We start from the raw sequence: 6,711 nt of genomic DNA, 5'->3' as shown, positions 1-6,711 counted from the left end.
TGCGGTGCACCTTGGCTTGGCGTGAGCTTAGCTGGTTTCCTTTATGAATTTAGACTGTTGAAAAACCAAAAGCCAAAAGAATGAACCAGCACTTGTCAAGTGCCTACTACGTGCCAGGAACTTCTGCTACCTTGTCCAGACCTCATCGGCATCTGGGAAATGGGGATGATAATCCAATACTGGCAACCTCCTGGGTGGATTAAAGATCCAGTGAGAGCCATGGAATCACCTAGCGTGGAGCTAGCCCTCGATGAACATTCTCGTTATTATGTTTGTCATTAAGATTATCCTCCTCGCAATGGTCCCATGAGGTAGGGACTGCCAGTGCTGTCTTATGGCTAAGATACTGAGGCTTCGGGAAAGGAAGTACCCAAGTTGGAGCAGGAAGCCTGTCGGGCTCAATTTCTGTGCTGTCTCCACACTGAGAGATGAGCCCAGGAGGTCAAATGAAGGCCCAGGGCAAACACGCAGAGGGCAGCCAGGCTTGGGTGAGTGTGCTTGCTGGTGTCGAGTCCCTCTTGGGTGAGGGGGCCTCCAGAGGGCAGCTGCAGAGGGAGCTGGGGCACAAGCGGCTGGCCTGGGCCCGGCGGCTAGAGCTGCAGTCCCTGTGGGTCACGCACAGTCCCCAGAGGAACAGTAGAAAAGCAGCTGCAAAGCAGGCGGGGCCCAGGTCCCAGGGCACTTGACAGGGCCAGGCCACCTCAAAAGGGGCCATCTCTTGGCACTTGGGTGCTGAGAGCTTAGGAGAGGTGGGATGGTATCATTTGCGCGACTGCATTTTTGGCTTGACCTCACTTAGTCTGACCCAACTCTTAAACTATACTGATTGAAAAGTAGAATTTAAGGGCGTGGGCTGAGCAGGTTTCACAAAGCTGTCAGCCGCACTTGGCTGGGGCACTCTGTGTCTTCCCCACCCCACCCCACCCCTGCCCTTATTTGGCCTCACCTGCCTGCGCAGGCAGCCACCAGGCGTGATAAAGCAGTTGCAGCGGTGAAGGCACCAGCTTTGGGGTTGGACGACTCTGGCTTAGATCCTGGCTCACCGACCTGGGGAAGTCATTTACTTCTCTGAGGCTCTGCTGCCCCTTCTAAAGTAACGCCAACCGCTCAGCGTCAATTAAGGATCACGGGATGTGATCATGAACATGGAATCATTGAGCGTAATGGCTGCACTTAGGAAACACTCGATGAATATTACTATTGTATTTATTATTGTCATCGTTCTCACGATAGCCCTGTGAGGTTTCCACAGCAGATCCTGCCTCAGTTTCCTCATCTGCAAAATGGGACTCGTCCTGAGGCTCCGAGGGTGCATCTGTGGATGGAACGAGGGGTGTAATGGACAGCCGGTGCATGGGAGGCCCCCTGATCACCACGGGCCTCCTCACCCCTCCACAGCTGCCTCAGCGGGGCCCGATGCTCCAACTGCCCTCATTGGCCGGGAGCCTACTGCCTCTCTTACCCGAGGCCTTCATGCTGTAGGAGTCCTGAGACCAAGAGTCAGGCCGAGGAGGTGGTGGTGTGTGCCACGCATCCAGTGGACACAGGGCCAGGCCAAGCTGTGGGCTGCAGAGAAAGCACACCCTGAGAAATTCTTTGGAGGTTGTGAAGCTCCTTCTCCCCCCATGTTCTCTCCTTTCCTTCTCCTGTCTGCTCTGGGGGTAGGTGCTGCGACCTCCATTTTGCACATGGGGAAACCGAAGTTGGTGACTAGTTCTGGGTCACACATCGAGTCCTTGACGGGGCTGGGACTTGCAGCCTCTTTCCCCAGTACTGGGGAGGGGAGAAGTAGCGACCCCAGGGTGCAATGGGTGGGTGGACATCTGGGGACTCCTCACAGACTTGGGCTCAGTGGCTTGGCATTGTCTGCTGCCTCCGGCGCCTGGTGGACCAGGCGGGGGGGGGGGTGGCGCTTGAGAGGGGGGCAGCTGGAAGAGGCAGCCTTCTCTTAGAAACCTCACTCCCTTTTCCAGGACTCCTTCCCCTAACAGTCATGGCTCTGGAATTCCAAACGACTTTAGTATTTTGCAAGGAGGTCTCAGGGCTCTGTGAACGTCAGCCTCAGATTGAACCTTCAAGATCATCTGCTCCAAGCCTCCCATCCATTTGACTAATCAGAAGATGGAGGCCCTGAGGAATGGAGAAGTGACTTAGCTGAGAGCAGGGCCGGTGGCATAACCATTCAGCCCAGCGTTCTGAGAGCGTCACTGGATCAGGGAGATGACAGGCCGGGGTCAGGACATTCCAGAGAAGAGGTCACATGGGCTGGACAGGGCAGGACAGGACCGGGCAGGGCCGGGCGGGCAGGGTGTGAGGCCACAATCAGACACTAGGTATTCTTCCGCCAAGCTCTGCTGTCAAGTCCTCACTTTGTCATTTCCTTTCCACAACCCTGGGAGGTCAGGGTTGTTGTCCTCACTTTACAGGCTAAGAAACAAGACACAGAGAAGTCCCAAGTCAAACAGCTTCTTCGTGCAGGAGGCAGAATTCAAACCTGGCATGGCCTGTCTCCAAATCCGACAGCTTTTCTATTACACCTCTGTACTAGGTGGAATCATGTCCACCCCCTACCCCAAAAAAGTCATGCTCTTTCTAGAACCTCAGTATGCGACCTTATTTAGAAACAAAGGCGTTGCAGATGTAGTTGGTTAAGATGAGGTCATAGTGGAGTAGGGTGGGCCCTAAATGCAGTGCGGCTGGATTTAGAAGAAGAGGAGAGGCACAGAGAGAATGCTGTTGGAGACCCGGAGAAGACACAGGGGAGGACAGCATGGAGAAGAAGGCAGAGACTAGAGAGAGGTGTCTACAAGACCAGGAACACCAGGCTTGCTGGTGATGACCAGAGACCAGAAGAGGGAGGAAGAGTTTTCCCCTAGAGCCTTCAGAGAGCACGGCCCTGCCAGCACCTTGATTTCAGACTGCCAGCCTCCAGAACCCTAAGACAATATTCCGGTTGTTTTAAGCCACTTTGGGGCCTTGTTACAGCAACCCTAGCAAACGAATATGCCTCCTTCCTGTCGTGCGGAGAGAGGGGTGACGTATAGGGCTCATGGATCCCAGGCGTGGTTGTGTTGCGACTTAGAGTATCAGGGCAAACGCATGGTGGAGAAGGACGGAGGGAACATACATTTTGTCTGACATTTGCTCAGGGCCGCACCTTACACGTGTGATCCTGATCACCCTCCGTGGGTGACTAGAGCCATTTCCCAGATGCCCCATGAGGCATCAGAGAAGGGAAAGGATTTGCCCGTCAGACTCTAGGTGCCTCCAGGTGCGATGCAAGGAGCAAACTTAGACTCCAGTTTGAATCCTAGGGAGGGAGGCCACTCACTTCCCTTCTCTGAACCTCTTTCCTCATCTAGAGAATAGGAAACATGGTCACTGCCTCTCAGGTGGTTGGGAGAATGAAATGGGCTCATTCTGTCATTCAACAAACATGTGTTGACAGTCTCTGTGCCAGCCCCTACTCTAGTTTCTAGGGATACCGCAGTGAACAAGATGGGCCAAGGTCTTGCTCCCAAGGGGCCAGATTCTTCTGGATAGTGCTTGTCAGGTGCTCTGCAAAGGCTGACAGTAAGTGCTCCATACAACTTCCGGGGATAAAGACCCAGGATTGAATGGGATGGTGTGCAGAACGGGCTTGGCCTGGAAGAGCAGCACGCATCAGCACTAATTGTCTGCCCTGTCAGTGTGGCACCGCCCCCTGGCCCAGGAGAACACCAGGTCCTTGGGCGCCCGGCAGTCACTGGTCTAAGCTGCCTGCGCAAAGCCAGCAGCACCCTCTGCCCCAGGCAGGGACTGTGGAGGCAGCTCAAGGAGGCTCCGGTCTCGTCAGAAGGGCCCTCCCCCGCTGCACTGTCCCCCTCCGCCACACAGCCTCAGCTCAGCCCCACCCACTCCCTGACACTGTCCCTGGGCCAGGCCTGAGCTGCTCTGGAGGCTCTCCCAGCTGTCCTGATGTCCCCTCTGGCTTCTGCAGACGCTCCCCATTTCCACCCCTGGAGGCCTCGTCTGGGCACCAGCCCCTCCCCTCCAGAGGCGTCCCCAGACATCACTCCTGTGCTATTCTCTTTTCCTGACAACTGTGGCATCAAATGTCAACCAGGCTCTGCTCGGCACCAGAGGGTGGGGGCAGGGGGCTGGTTCTTGATAATAACTGGGTGGTTTAGGGGAGGGTCCTCCTCAGCGCCCCGCGAGGGGCTAGGAATGGCTGGCCCTGGGCTGGCTCTGCTCCCAGATCACTGTGCCGCTTTGAGCAAACCTCTTCCTCCTCAGACCTTGGACTGTCTGAGCCACGAAGGGGAGGCAGCCTTCTCTGCCTTCCCCTGGCGGTATGAGAAGGAGGGGACACAGGCAATACCCTTTGGGGGCTCGGAGAATGCTGGGCCAGTGGCAGTGGACTTCCCCCGAGAGCCACCTTCCTTCTAGGTGAGCTCTGGCAGAGGTTCTGGGGGGTGCAGAGTAGCTACGCCCATCAGACCTCAGAGAAGCCCGTCCTCCTGTCCTCACTTGCCCCGAGTGAGCCGGGACAGCCGGCACCAAGCACCGGGGAAGCGGGCTCTGGCGGGCCCTGACAGCTCAGCAGTGACAGTGGCCGCTGTGGCAGAGGCTATTCTGAGAGCTGGGAAGGGCTGGGGAGCGGAGCCTGGAGGAGGGGAGCAGCTCAGGAGAAGACAGTCCTCTGAGGGTGAGGGGAGTGTCCCTGCGGCCGTGTCCATGTTCACAGTAGGGAGGACTGTGTAATGTGCACTGGTCACTGGGAGGGGAGGGAGCACTGAGGTCATGAGGCACGCACCAGGGCTGCTTGCGTGTCTGTGCCCAAGTTTTGGGATCCAAGTACAAGTTGAATGGGTAAAACATGTATCTGGAAGTGTAAGAGCAAGCGAGTGTGCATGCGTTGGAATGTGAGCATGTTCAAGTGCATGGGAAGGTGTGAGCAGAAGCAAACGATCCCGGGCGTGGAGGGGGGAAGAGCGCAAGGGTAAGCAAGTGGGGGCTTGTTTGTGAGCAGGAACAAATGTGGGAGTGGTAAGAAGGGTATATGGGAGAGCAAGCGTGGGTGAAGGGAGCAGAGTGTGAGAGGCCTGGGGCCAAGGGAATCCTCAGGAGGGTTTGGGGACACAAGTGAAGGGACGTACGCAGGTGTGTGTGTGAGTGAGCCAGTGTGCACCAGCGGATGCGAGTGTGTGCGTGCTGAGAGCAGGGGGGAAGTGTGAACTGGGACAAGTAGGAAGGGAAGATGTGTAGGAGCACCAGCAATGGTCACAAAAACAGCTAGCATTTATTGAGCACTTACTCTGAGCCCGATGCTGACATTTATGATCTTATTGAATTCTTTGCATACCCCACGAAGTCCGTGCTGGGATGATACTCATTTATAGATCAGGAAATAGTGGCTTTGAGCAGTTAAGTAACTTGCCCCTACTCTTAACCACTATGTGATACTGCCTCATAATGAATGTGTGAGCAGGGGCCAAGTTGTGAGTAAAGAATGAGTGTCTGTATTTGTGGTAAGTGTGAGTTTGAGTGTGTGTGGGGGGGAGGCTGAGTGTGCCAGACGTGGGTCCCAGAGGAGAGTGCCGGCAGCAGCTGTGGACACTGGGCGGGGCAGGGGCCCGAGCAGAGCCTGAGTCAGCCTCCATGGCTTCTCTGCCAATCTGACTTCCCAGCCCCGCAGTGGCAGCCTGCGCCAGGGCCCCCAGCTAAGGGATCCTCCCAGCTCTGGTATGGCCCCCAGCAGGCCCCTGGCTCACACAGCAGGCTGGGCCAAGGCTGGAGACTGGCAAGAAGCCTGCGTGGCCTCCAGGGTACCTGGGGAGCTGCCCACAGTGTGGGCTCCCCAGGCAGGCAGGGCATATGAGAAGTGTGGGAGGGGGTCCAGCAGTGATTTCAGGCCCCTTGTGACTCTAAACAGAACCACCTGGAGGGTGTGTGTATGTATGCAGAACGAGGGCAGCCAATGGTTCCCATGCCCACCCCTGCCTTTAGGATGTGACTCAGGCAGATGCCATGCCAGGCATTTGCAAGCTGGGCCTCCTTCCACCCTGGGGGGCGGGTGAGGAGGGGCCCCTCCAGCCCTGCCCCCACCGTCACCCTTGGACCTACTCCTCAGGACCCAAGCTGGAAGGAAGGAATTTTTGAGAGCTGGCTGTCCCCTGTGGTGGGGTCTGGCCCCCGACTACCCAGAGAAAGAGGAAAGCTGCAGTCTCCAGCCTGGCCTCCAACCTCTCCAGATGCAGTACCACCCGGGCTGGAGAGCTTGGGGTTCTGGTCCTGGCCAGTTACCTCCCCACTCCAGGCTTCTGTGTCCTGACTGGCAAAAGAGAAATAATATACTAAAGGGACCCAAAGTGTGGCTGGCAGAACAGCAAGTGCCAGGGGCAAGCAAGTAACGGAGATAGTGGTGGGAGCTGGGGCTAGAGAAGGTGTCAGGACGAACTGACATTGCGCTGAGCTTTGAGGAATGGGAGAATCTCTGGTGAGGACCCTGAGGAGGGAAAAGGGTGTTCCAGGCAGAGGCGCAAAGGTTGGCAGGTGGAGTGGGGGCTGGAGACCTAGCCCAGGACTCTGTGGGATGAGGTCATGGACAGCCCAGCTTCTCAGGCGGCCTCTCCTTTCTGAGGCCATATGGTGATCGGATCAACATCTGACTCCTCCACTAGCCTGTGCAGCAGGGACCTCATCTGTCTCTGTCGTCTGCCACTCTTGTTG

Source organism: Mirounga angustirostris, unplaced genomic scaffold (genome assembly GCF_029215605.1).
Source record: "Mirounga angustirostris isolate CCGP_5_RB_7025 unplaced genomic scaffold, mMirAng1.0.hap1 SCAF_4, whole genome shotgun sequence".
Classification (NCBI taxonomy): Eukaryota; Metazoa; Chordata; class Mammalia; order Carnivora; family Phocidae; genus Mirounga; species Mirounga angustirostris.
The sequence above is the reverse complement of the archived record's forward strand: the minus strand, read 5'-3'. Positions refer to the sequence as shown.